Genomic DNA, 14,187 nt, shown 5'->3' with positions numbered 1-14,187 from the left:
TGTAAACGATTGAGAATATTCTATGGAATTTATATCTTGATTTTGAGGGTATTTGGTAAATATTAGAAGAAGAACACATGACATACAATATACATATAAAATTATATTAAAGGTGTATAATAATTGTATGAAATTTGTATAAAACTGTATTTGGTTGTATTTTATTTGTAGTTATATTTCTTGGAAATTAGTTATATACTGTATGAGTCATTGTATGAAATTTGTATTTAAGTTATAAATACTATCTTTTTACATAAAGTTGTTGATATGTATCAAAATTGTAATAAGAGAGGAAGTTTTGATTAGAATTTCAGAGAGGAAGAAGAACACACTACATACAAAATATATACAAATCATATACAAAATACATACAAAAGACATATTGTGTAAAATTTGTACGAAAATTATATTTAAGTTGTGATGTTTGTTGATATGTATCAAAATTGTATTAAGAGAGGAAGTTTTGATTAGAATTTCAGAGAGGAAGAAAAACACACCACATATAAAATATATACAAATCATATACAAAAGTAAAATTTGTATGAAAATTGTATTTAAGTTGTATGATGTTATAGTTGTATTTAACTGGGTAAGAATAATGTATCAAAGTTGTAGATAAGTCGTAAATAAGTTGTATACTGTATGATTAGTTGGATGAAATTTATTTTTAGTATGTATGTTGTAGATTTGTAAAATTTGTACGAAATTTATTTTTAATTTGTATGTTGTTGTACCATACATTATTCTTTTCTTACTCGATTTGTTAAAGAAAGAAAAGTAGAGAGTGAATTCCAAGTTGGCTCATGTACACTGATTCATGTTTGTTCAAACTGAAAAACTTGAATATTGTAGCAGCAATAGTAACAGATAATGGCAATCCATAAGTAACTGATAGATTGCACATGCTAAATTAACTATTAGAGTAAAGTTTTTATTTTTATTTTTTTGGAGTTGTGCTACAATATGTTGCTATTCTGATTCTTGATGATGGCCCTGAAGTTGGAAACGATGGAAGTGACGACATGTCATTGGCATAATGTCACGATCCCAATTTTTCTCCGTAGGATGTCGTGATGGCACCTAGTCTCTACGACTAGGTAAGCCTAATAGATAATGATAATAATAATAATAATAATAATAATAATAATAATAATAATAATAATAATAATAATAACTTGGCAGAAACAATTATCAAAATACTAAAACAACTGAATAACTGATATAACCTCTCGATACAAAACATAATCTCAATAATACGCTCCCCAAAACCGGTGGAACTGAGTTATAAGCTCTATAGAATAAAAACTAGGATAGCTACTGTATCACTGTCTGAAAGAACAACAACAGTAAATAGAATAAATGGGAAGGTGACTCCGAAGCTTGCGGACGTGGAGCATGTATACCTTGAAGTCTCCCAAGCAGCAACTCTATCAACTCTAGCGTCCGGCACGAGTAGACATACCTAGATCTGCACAAAAAGATATGCAGAAGCATAGTATGAGTACACCATAATGGTACCCAGTAAGTATCAAGTCTAACCTCAGTAGAGTAGTGACGAGTCCAGGTCAAGATACCTACTAAGAAATAAACAGTATACAATAAAATACAAATATAAAATGGGAGGTAAGAAATCAACTAATATGGAACAAGATAATAGCATGATCTAAAATCGGGAAAATCAACAGTAAAAATAGCATGAAAGGAACAACTAAAGTGATACAAAGATCATGTACAGACTACAACTACTAGAATGATAACGAATGGAGCAACAAGAAATATTCCTTCCACGACACTTGCAACATGAAATAACAACAATAACACAACGAGGTACCGCCTCGTGTACAATTAAATCAAATCGAGGTACTGCCTCGTATAATCAAGAATAACAATCAAGGTACCGCCTCGTGTTCACATTTCTCAAATTTAAATCACAATCCTTCCTTATGCCGCCGCGTGAACCTTACATTTGAAAAAAAGGTTTTAAAAATAGTTTTCTCGAAATAGCTACACGCACTTTATCCCACCTTATGACGCCACGTGGCTTTACGTAGTTCCCAAACAAGCAACATGCACATAAGTCCCAGCTTATACCGCCGTATGCACATCAACCCAAGCCTTATACCGCCGCATGCGTAGTATCATATCACAATAACAGCATCGCACCACAAGTGCCCGCATATCACAACTTGCCTACAATAATAATATCAATGTTTCCACAACAATAGCCCATGGCTCCAACATAACGTATACGAGAATATCAACAACACCAATGGATGGAAAATGCTCAATAGGATAGATATTTCAACAATAACCAACATCGCCTCAACGTATCAATAACTTCCACAACCTCAACATCAATTAACTCAACAATGGGGAAAAACAACGGGTAACCACAATATTAGATAAGGCTAACTCACAAATAAAGAAACAATCTTCAGTAATGAGTATCAAATAACGGGAGTCAACAATTAAAGGCAACATGAACAATTAATTCAACAATAAAAATTAACTACGAAGGGATAACACGTAGCAATAAAGGGGCAACAAGTTCAACTAAAACATAGGAGCAATTTAGTAAATAAGATGTAGAACAATTTCTAAACAATTCAACTAAAGCATTTAAGGATAGTCTAACGCAATCAAGGATGATTTAACTATGGGAATCAAGAATATAATATGGCATTTTAATTAAGCATGAAAATAGTCTAAGTAACCTAACCGGTCAAATATTACGTACAACCCGTGTACCCACTCGTCACCTTGCATACACGAGTTTCACTTAGCACAATTGAATCAACAATACGAATCCTAAGGGGTAGTTCCCCCACACGAAGTTAGGCAAGACACTTGCCTCAAATAGGCCAATTCACAACTCGAAAAATAGCTTTTCCCTTAAAGTCCGCCTCCACATGGCTCAAATCTAACCAAAATAGACTCAATAACATCAAACAATGCGAGGGAATTCAATTGCAACAGATAAAGTTAAGATTTTTTATATTTTTTTCAAAAAGTCAACAAAAGTCAACCCGGGGCCCGTCCGGTCGAAACCCGGGTCCAATGGTAGATTCCGTCTATCCATGGCCCCACGAGTTCATATATGTGATTAGTTTCAAAATTCCAGTCCAAATCGACTCTCAAAACTCAATTTCCTATTTTTCAAAAACTTGACAAAGTTTCATGAATTTCTACTTTGATTCACATGATTTTGATGTTAAAATCTAAGATAAGTTGATAGAATATGATTAGAAATAGATTAGGTTCACTTAACCAAGGTTTGTAGGTGAAAATCCCCTCTCTAAGTCGTCTCCCACCGAGTCTAGGGTTCAAAAATGTGAAAATGAGTTCAAAAATCCCGTATCCCAACCCCTTAACCAGCTGCAGATGCCGCATTTGCGACACAGGGTTCGTATTTTCGACCCTCGCAATTGCAAACTAGGACTCGCATTTGCGACCCCGACAGACTTAGCTTATATCGCAATTGCGATGAAGTCTCCGCAATTGTGAGCTGGGACATAGCGCAAATGCGAACAAATTGTTCGCAATTGCGAACATTACCAAATCCTACTGGCTTCGCAAATGAGAAGATGTTGTCGTATTTGCGACATTCACCTCTCAAATGTCATCATCGCATTTGCAAGTCTGGTGTTCGCATTTGCGACACTAGACACCGGGCTTCAGTTTTCTACAGATTTCCAATCAAAACGCTTTCGAAACGTGTCTGAAACTCATTCGAACCCTCAGGGCTCCAAATCAAACATACACACAAGTCCTAAAACATCATACAAACTTGCTCGTGTGATCAACACACCAAAATAACACCTAGAACTATGAATCGGACACCAAAATGAATGAGATATTCAAAGAAACTTAAGACCTTTTAATTTTACAATCGGACGTCTGAATCACGTCAAATCAACTCCGTCTATTACCAAATTTTGCAAACAAGTCATAATTACTGGAATGAACTTATACCAAGTTTCGGAACCAAGATTCAGACCAGGTAGCAACAAAGTCAAACTACGGTCAAACTTGGGATTTCTTTAAGCCTTTAAACTTCTAGTTTTCAACAAATGGCGATAATTCAAGCTAGGGACTTCCGAATTCGGTTCCAGGCATAAGCCTAAGTCCCAAATCACGATATGGACCCACCAGGACCATCAAAGCACTGATCCGGGTATGTTTGTTTAAAACGTTGGCCGAAGTTAACTTAAATGAGTTTTAAAGCATGATTTTGCATTTTCATTAATTTTTCACATAAAAACCTTCCAGAAAAAGACACGAACTGCGCACACAAATTGAGAAAGGCTAAATGGAGCTAATCGAGGTTTTGAAACACATAATTGACGGTTAAAACTTTAAATGACCTATCGGGTCATCACATTCTCCACCTCTAAAACAAACGTTCGTCCTCGAACGGACATAGAAAATTACCTCGACTGGTGAAAAGGTGTGGATATCTACTCCGTAAGTCTGACTCGGACTTCCACATGGCTGTCTCGATTGGGTAACCTTTCCACTGCACTCGAACTGAAGGATAACTCTTAAACCTCAACTGCCGGACCTGCCGGGCCAGAATAGCTACTGGCTCTTCCTCATAAGTCAAATCCATGTCCAATTGGACTGAACTGAAATCTAACACATGGGACGGATCACCGTGATACTTCCTGAGCATAGACACATGGAACACTGGATGGACTGCTGATAAACTAGGTGGCAAAGCGAGTTTGTAGGCCACTTCTCCAATCCTCTCAAGAATCTCAAAAAGTTTCGATATACCTAGGGCTCAACTTGCCCTTCTTTCCGAACCTCATTCATGGGAGAAATCTAGAGCAAGACCTGATCCCCAACCATGAATGCCACATCATGAACTCCACGGTCGGCATAACTCTTCTGCCTAGACTGCACAGTGCAAAGTCAATCCTGAATAATCTTGACCTTATCCAAAGCATCCTGTACTAAATCTGTACCCAATTATCGAGTCTCTCACGGCTCGAACCATCCAACTGGAGAATGACACCGCCTCCCGTATAATGCCTTATAGGGAGCCATCTGAATGCTATACTGGTAGTTATTGTTGTAGGCAAACTCCGCGAGTGGCAAAAACTGATCCCAAGAACCCCAGAAATCCATAACACATACGCGAAACATATCCTCCAATATCTGAATAGTGCGCTCGGACTGTCCGTCCGTCTAGGGATGAAATGATGTACTCAACTCAACATGCATGCCTAGCTCCCGCTGCATGGCCCTCCAAAAGTGCAAGGTAAACTGCGTACCTCGATTAGAAATAATAGACACAGGAACACTATGAAGATGGACGATCTTTCGGATGTAGATCTCAGCTAACCGCTCTGAATAATATGTAACTGTCACTGGAATGAAATGGGTCAACTTGGTCAACCTATCCACAATCATCCATACTACATCGAACTTCTTCTGGGTCCGTAGAAGCCTAACAACAAAATCCATAGTAACCCGGCCCCATTTACACTCTGAGATCTCTAGCCTCTGAAGCAATCCACCTGGTCGATGCTGCTCATACTTCACCTGCTGACAATTTAGGCACCAAGCTACATACTCCACTATGTCCTTCTTTATTCTCCTCCATCAATAGTGCTGCCTCAAGTCCTGATACATCTTGGCGGCACCCGGATGAATAGAGTACCACGAACTATGAGCCTCCTGGAGAATCAACTCACGCAAACCATCTACATTGGGCACACATAGCCTGCCCTGCATCCGTCATCCCCAATAGTGACCTCCTTGGCATCGCCGTGCAGAACCGTGTCCTTGAGGACAGGCAGATGGGGGTCATCATATTGACACTCTCTGATGCGATCATATAGAGAAGACTGAGAAACCGCACAAGAAAATACTTGACTCGACTCCGAAACATCCAATCTAACAAACTGGTTGGCCAAGGCCTGAACTGTAACGATCCGACTGGTTGTTTTGAGCATTTGCACTTTGCTCTGTTGTTTGAGGGCATGAGTAGCTCCGTGTGATGTACTATGACTTATGTGAACCGCCAGTTTTGGTTTTCAGGTTATTCAGAATTGATTTAGAAGAATGATTCTCAGCTAGAAGCTTTAAATTTAAAAGGTTTGGCCAAGTTTGACTTTTTAGTAATTGACCTTGAATTGGATTTCTGATGGTTGCGTTAGCTCCGTTGGGTACTTTTGCACTTAGGCGCGCGTCTGGATCGTGATTTGGAGGTCCGTAGTAGAATTAGGCTTGAATTAGCGAAAGTTGGAATTTTGAAAAGTTTGACCGGGAGTGGACTTTTTGATATTGGGGTCAGATTCCTATTTCTGGAAGTTGGAGCAGGTCCGCAATGTCAAATGTGACTTGTGTGCGAAATTGGAGGTCAATCGAACGTGATTTGATAGGTTTCGACATCGGTTGTGGAAGTTGAAGTTTCAAAGTTCAATGATTTCTAATTGAGGTGTGATTCGTTGTTTTGATGTTGTTGTGTTTTGAGGCCTCAAGTAGGTCCGTGTTATGTTATGGGACTTGTTGGTATGTTTGGACGGGGTCCGGAGGGGCTCAGGCGTGTTTCGGATTGATTTCGGAGCATTTGGAAATTTTGGCTAAAGTGTATTATTGTTGGTTCTGGTGTTTCCGCACCTGCGGAAGTATGGGTGCAAATGCGAGTCTGCAGATGCGGAGAATTGGTCGTAGAAGCGCTAGAATCTTTGGCTGGTGGACAGCGCAGATGCGGAGGAAAGTTGCACATGCGAGTGCGCAGGAGCGGAAATTATTTTGCAGGTGCGAGGGTTCGGCTAGTGAGTGTGGTCGCAAAAGCGAATCTTTGACCACAGATGCGGTGGTCGTGATAACTAGGGATTTTGACGTGTTTCATTCTCCTTCTTGCTTACGCTTTGAGTATAAATTCTTACAAAATAGTCCCGAAAGTCTCATAAGTTGTGCTTGATTGCAGGTTTGAGCAACAAAGTGACGAGATGTCAAAGATCGGCTCAAAAGGAGTGAAACCTGCACAAGTACCAAAGACAAGACAAAACTCAGGAGAAACAGACCTAGTGCGGCCGCATTACACTTTGTGCGGTCTGCACTAGGGAGATTCAGAGAGTTAGATTTTCAGGCATCAAGGCAGTGCGGCTGCAGAAAGTTTTGTGCGGTCCTCACTGAGGCACCGCGACCGCACTATCATTTTGTGCGGTCCGCGGAAGCAAACTTCAGAGAGATGCCAAGTGCTGAGGATCAAGCCAGTACGGTCCGCGGTCGTGTTTGTGCGGACCGCGCTAGATGCCTCCGCGGCCGCAGTCCATTCTGTGCGGTCCGTGGAGCCTGGGTTCAGAGAGTTGATTTTTTAGAGTCAAGAGCCTAATGCGGCCGCACACCATTTTGTGCGGTCCGCACTGTCCCCGCAGAGGTATTTTTGTCCAGTTTTTCCAGCTTAGTATAAATAGAACATTTTTCCATTTTTAGGGTATCAGATATTACAGAGCAGTAGCTGCGCTCGTGAGAAGCCATTCTGGGCACTTTAACGTAGTTTTAGCAGTTGAATCATTATATTTACTTCAGTAATTTAATATTATGTCTTTCTCTTCATCTATTTCTCTGATTTTATCTTCAAGCATGAGTAGCTAAACCTATTAGCTAGGGTTGTGGCTCAGCCCTAGTGTGGGTAATTGATGGGTGTTGTGATTTAAGGTTAGATTGATTATGGGTGTTTGTTATTTGGGTCAATTTTATGGTTTAATTTATGAATTAGTGGTTGCAAACACTAGTTTGTGCTTAGTTGACTTGGCTCTTCTTGAGAAAGAGAGCCTATGTCTCCAAAATTGACTCAACAAGGAATTGGGATGGACTCAAGAGATTTGATAGTCCCAATTAAAGGGTTAAACCTCGAGAGAGTAATTACCCGACTTGAACCCTAGTTGCTCGGGCATATATGCATACCCAATTGGTCTCGAGAGAGTCAATTGGGCAAAACCACTCTTTCTACCGAGAGGTGTAGAGTGGGTAGTGTTGAGTAACGGTTATAACATATTTCCCCAATCATGTCAATCGAGCCTTAGATGTAATTACCCGTCAATTAGCCACCTAGGTGAAGGTCACTACCCTAGTGCCCTCTAAACTATTAGATACAACTTGTAACAATTCTCGTTTAGCATAATCTAGTTGCATTTTCAATTAGTAGTTTGATAAAAATATAGAATTATAAGAAAACCCAAAAATGATTGGAAGTGATATTTGGAACAAGTACACAACTCTACTCTAGATAGATACTCGACTCCGTTCCTAGCTCCCTGTGGAAATCGATCCCGACCCGAAATCGGGTAAAAGCTATTGCGACCCTCTCTCGCTACTTTTTAGTGGTGCGGAGTAGGCAGCGATTAGGTCGCATATGCAAAACTTTGACCGCAAATGCGAAAGTGCTGGGCAGAATGATAAATACAAGGGTTCGCGATTTTGGCTTCATTTTAACATTTCCAAGCTCCGATTGAGGCGATTTTTGAAGCAAATTTCATCACAAGGATTAGGGTAAGTGTTCTCTACTCATTTTTGATTCTATCTCATGAATCCATCTTCATTTTTAGCAATTAGTTGGTGAATTTAAAAAGGATATTGGGGGGTTTTGGCCTAAAGTTTCATAATATAAATTTTTGAGTTTTGAACACCTTTGGGGTCAGATTTGAGTGAAACTAGTATGGTTGGACTCGTAATTGAATGGTTGTCGGATTTTGTGAGTATGTATAGTTTCGAGGCGTGGGCCCGAGTGTGATTTTTGGCCGAATTTGGGATTTAACTTAGGATTCGATCTTTATCATTTGTAACTGTTTCCTTGGGCTTTATCTGATGCATTTGAGTTGCTTTTGGCTAGTTTTGAGCCGTTCGGAGGTCGCTACGCGCGTGATGGAATTCTAGGATCATCGCTTGGCTTTCTCGGCGTTGGTATTGGCTTGTTTAAGATAAGTAACTCTTCTAAACGTAGTGCTGAGAGTATGAACCCCGAATTATGTGCTATGTGATTGGTGTTGAGGTGACGCACATGCTAGGTGACGGGCGTGTGGGCGTGCACCTTGTGAATCGTGACTCTGTTGTTTCCAGGGCACTGTTTAGTGGCCCCACTTTGTTGATATTTGTGTTTTGCACCATGTGATAAGGTAATTGAGCTGTACATCATGCTAGATATCATGTTTAGGCTTTATGCTGATATTATTGGGACCCCTAGTGGTCGTTTCTTGTTGTCATCTCATTGATTTCATTGATATTTCGTACTCAGTCACATTCATGCTTTCATATCATATCTCAGTCTCAGTTGTTATTTATTGATACATCATATCATTATTCTGGGTCAGTTTTCATGATATTGTGAGCCCGTGGGTGAGACTAGAGAGCTTGATGACTGAGTGAGGCCGAGAGCTTGATTATGAGTGAAAGTTATGGGATCGGGCTGCACGCTGAAGCTGTTATTCTGATTTATGATAGCGCTTGGGCTGAAGGAGCCCCTCCGGAGTTTGCACACACCCACAGTGAGCGCGATTAATTATATTCAGGGATGGATCTTCCTTGGGCATGGAGATGGACCTTCTCCATGGGGCCGGATTGGCCTTCTTCCCTGGGCCGTATAATCTATATACAGTACCGAGTGGTTGAGCATTCATATATATACCTGGAGAAGGATCTTGTCCATGGAGCCGGAATGGCCTTCCCTCGGTACTGGGTGACTGATGATCAATGATGTATATATTCCGGGATGGATCTTCCCTGGGCCGTATGAGCCATATACAGTACCGAGTGGTTGAGCATTTATGAGTGGAGCGCGTGAGTACATGTTTCATCTCTAGGATTCTTGGCATTGGCACTTGATGGGTTTTCAGTGCATGTGCCTTATGTTTTGTTGATCTAACAAACTTACTGTCAAGAACCAGATAGGGAACCTAACACACTTGGTACACATTACAAATGAACGAAGTCCAGCCTGAACTCCATCTAATGTGAACTGCTGCAAATAAAGAGAAAAGAGGAACAAGACAGGGACCTGATCCCTGGATGTTCTCTGACAGAAGTACAAGTCAACTATACAGCTGGAAAGCAACTGCAAAAAGCAACTGCCTGCAACTGTACACGCGACAGTGCAGCAGTCACTTCCCATTGGGAAGAGGCGTATACCTACCAAGACTTGACATCATCTTTGGGATGTCTTTGGTAGTATGATAACATGGTGCATGGCACAAGATATTCACTTGAGCATCTAGTGATATTCTCTCAAGCATAAAAGATCTGATCCAGCATTGAAGTCACAAGTGTGTCAAGAACAAGAAGACAACTCCACTAAGGATCAGTTCCACAATGAGTCTATGTGTGTCCGTAGTTGAGTTGTAATCTTGTTGTTTGTTCTTCATTGTAACTCCTATCCTGCTTTCTTAGAAACCTTGTTTTAGGAAACTCAAAATCATAAACCTTCTGAGTTTGTGTTGTGACTAGAGTTAGTCATAAGTTAAAGTTTTTGTAACTAGTGAGTGACAAAGTGGCTTGCGGTAAGTGTATCACAAGTTAGTTGAGTTGAAATCTTTGTAACTAGTGAGTGACAAAGTGGCTTGTGGTAAGTGTATCACAAGTTAGTTGAGTTGAATTCTTTGTAATAGAGTCATTACAAAGTGGATTGTAATAGTGTGTTTACAAGTTAGTGAAGTTGAAAGCCTACAGGTGTAGGTCGTGATTTTTGTCCCCTTGAGTTGGGATTTTTCCACGTAAAAATCCCGTGTCTCATTTACTTACTGTTTTAATTAGTATTCTCAGTGGAAAGTCATAGAGGACCAGGTACTCTATAGTTTGGTGGATTCATATAAACTAACAATTGGTATCAGAGCATGTTCTTTCTAAAAGGTTAACACCTAGAAAAGATCTTAATGGCTGCTCCACCTAACTTTGAGGAAGGACAATCAACCTACAGACCCCTTAGATTCAATGGTCAGTATTATGGCTGGTGGAAGACTCGTATGCATGATTTTATAATGGCAAAAGACTCAGAACTGTGGGACATCATTTGTGATGGTCCACATGTTCCTATGAAGAAGCTTGGAGAAACTGGACCAATGGTGCTGAAAAACAGAAAAGAGTACAGTGATATTGACAGAAAAGCCGAGAAAAGAACTATCGTGCCAAGAAAATCTTGGTATGTGGTATAGGACCTGATGAGTACAACAGAATGTCAGCTTGTGATTCTGCCAAAGAAATATGGGAAGCATTGCAAACCGCACACGAAGGAACTACTCAGGATAAACAGTCCAAGATTGACATGCTCACCACTGCGTATGAGCTCTTCAGGATGAAGGACGATGAGTCTATATAAGATATTCAGACAAGATTCACATCCATCATAAATGAGCTTCATTCACTAGGAGATGTCATTCCCAGAAATAAGCTTGTAAGGAAGATTCTCAGTGTTCTACCTGGCTCTTGGGAGAGTAAGGTGAATGCCATCACTGAAGCTAAAGATTTACAAACTCTAACCATGGATGAGCTGATTGGAAATCTGAAGACATACGAGATGAAAAGAAAGAAAGACAGTGAAAGGAGAGAGCCAAAGAAGGAAAAGAACCTGGTGCTCAAGGCTGAAAACAGTGATTCAAGTGAAGAAGATAGTGATATGGCCTGTCTTACTAAAAGGTTTCAAAAGATGGTTCGAAGAAATGATGGTATACCAAAAAGGGGTAGTTCAAGTAAGGCAAGGAACAATGATCTCTGTCACAAGTGCGGAAAGCCAAGCATTTCATCAAAGACTGCCCACTTCTGAAATAGGAGCAATACAAACAAAACTCTGACAAAGCAGCAAAAAGGAACCCGGTTCCTGACAAACGATTCAGTCGAAAAAGTGCAGCTGACAATGTTGTAAAGCAAGCTCTTGCTGCTTGGGGAGACTCCTCCAGTGAATCAGAAGGGGAACCAGATGCAGAAAATAACTCCATGATGGCAGTGGAAACTGAAGCAATGAAATATGACTCACTGTTTGCGCTGATGGCTCAGTTTGACGATGATGAAGAGGATGAAAATGATGAGGTAAATTTCAGGGATGTTCAAAGAAATCTGAAGTCTTACTCTTCTAAGAAATTAAGGTCATTAGCAAATTTTCTAATTGATGCATGTTATAGCCTTATTAATGATAAGGAGATCTTGACCATAGAGCTAGGAGATGCTGAACAATCTAGAGATGATCTGGTGGTCTGTGTAGTTGATCTAAATGAGACCATAGCTAATCTTGAAAAATAAAAGGAAGCATTGAATGAAAAAATAAATAGTGTATAAAATGAGAGAGATGACTTGATGGAAGTGGTTGTTGATTTGAAGGAAATCATAGAAAGCTTTAGCAATGAAAAGCACACTTTAGAAGAGAAAATTGCAGCTACTGAGCAAGTGAGACATGACTTTTTAGTGATAATCACTGACCTAGAGGAAACTATTAAGGGACTCAAATCAGAACTTAGGCCTGCAAGTATTGAGAAAGGGAAAGAAGTAGATAGTGAGTCACACATCAAGCTTGAAAAGGAATTAACTGATGTTAAAACTAGTCTATGTGGTGAACTCGAGAAAAATAGGCAGCTTCAAGCTGAATTGAAGAAAGTAAAAATTGATCTTGAGAAATCTCTTAAGTGGACCTGGTCCTCTGATGCTGTCACTGTCATGTACTTCAACAATAGTGGAAACAGGCAGGGAATCGAATTTCAAAAGGAGAAAACTCCTTACAACCCTCACAGAAAGTATGTCATAGTTCCTGATAACTGGCTTTGTACCCACTGTGGGAACTGTCACACCTCCCTTTTTACTACACCCCCAGAAGGGTATAACAAGGGGAGTTTTTCCAATTAAAGGGCAATCGAAACGGGATTTATTTATTTAAAGAATTCAGAGTCGCCACTTGGGATATTTATGGTGTCCCAAGTCACCGGTTCAAATCCCGAATCGAGGAAGAGATTGACTCTGTATTTCAGTCCGCGAACCAGAAATCTGGGTAAGGAATTCTGTTAACCCGGGAGAAGGTGTTAGGCATTCTCGGATTCCGTGGTTCTAGCACGGTCGCTCAACTGTTATAATTGGCTTGATTATGCGATTTTAAAATATTTTTGAACCTATGTGCAATTTTACTTTTAACCACTTTATGTAATTATTTTTTAGGAAGATTGCAACGTTATTTAAAATATGTTTCAAACCACGTCGCATAAATATGCCCGCAGTCCGCAACACGTTTTATCCAACGTTGAGATTTGGATTTGGGTCACATAAATGTGCACCCGAGTTTAGGAAGGTACATTATTAAATAACGCGCCTAAAAGCAACTACACGTAGTTAACTTTGCGAGGGCCATGGAATTTTGCTAAATGGCACGCCTCGAATTCTAAGGTTGAGTTAAAAATTAATTGAAACGAGGGCCACACAATTGTCATTTTTGTTCGGCATGGCGCACCTCAAATTATTCTACTTAAAAGGTTTCTAAACTAATTAAAATTTCTCTAAATGGCTTACAAGAGAATGTTAATTATTTAAAGCAAAGGGGTTTAGTCTAGCCCCCAAATAAACTGATGGTTTAATGAACAGAGGCTGCTCAGTTTGGGCCCAAGCGTGAGCCCAACAGCATGATAGGGGTCCCAGCAAATAATTCCTAAGGCCACTTGCACTGGCCTAACTGATGAGGCTGGTAATTTCAGCCCAAGTGGACTTATGGTCCAGAGTCCACAAAAGGCCCCCAATCATAAGCTCAGACGCCCATACACACATAAAAGGAAAAATGGGCTTGCCTGAAGCCCAAAAGAACAAATGCATCAATGTAGAGCTGCACCCTTAGAGTTATTGGGCCACACACTACAGCCCAATTTTGTGATCCAATACACACAAACAATTACAACCACAATGCTTCAAAATACTGTAGAAATCTTAAAACTAAAACTAATTATCCTTAAGCATGATCAAAGTGCATTCTGATGTCAAACCATATTTATAATGAGGGTATTATCCTATAATGACTCATTCACTATCACCTTGTTACTCAAAATTTAATATTATCCCCTGACCTTTAAACAAACAGTATTGCATGGTTTTGGTTTCAGGAATAAACGAACCACTCATGAATTCCAATTGAAAGTTTGATACCTTAATCTGTACTTGTTATTTCAGTAAGCTTAAATTAGCAATGAATACCAAAGCACAGACTAACTTCAAGTT

The sequence above is a fragment of the Nicotiana attenuata genome, unplaced genomic scaffold (genome assembly GCF_001879085.1).
Source record: "Nicotiana attenuata strain UT unplaced genomic scaffold, NIATTr2, whole genome shotgun sequence".
NCBI classification, from domain to species: domain Eukaryota; kingdom Viridiplantae; phylum Streptophyta; class Magnoliopsida; order Solanales; family Solanaceae; genus Nicotiana; species Nicotiana attenuata.
This window is presented reverse-complemented; position numbering follows the sequence as displayed.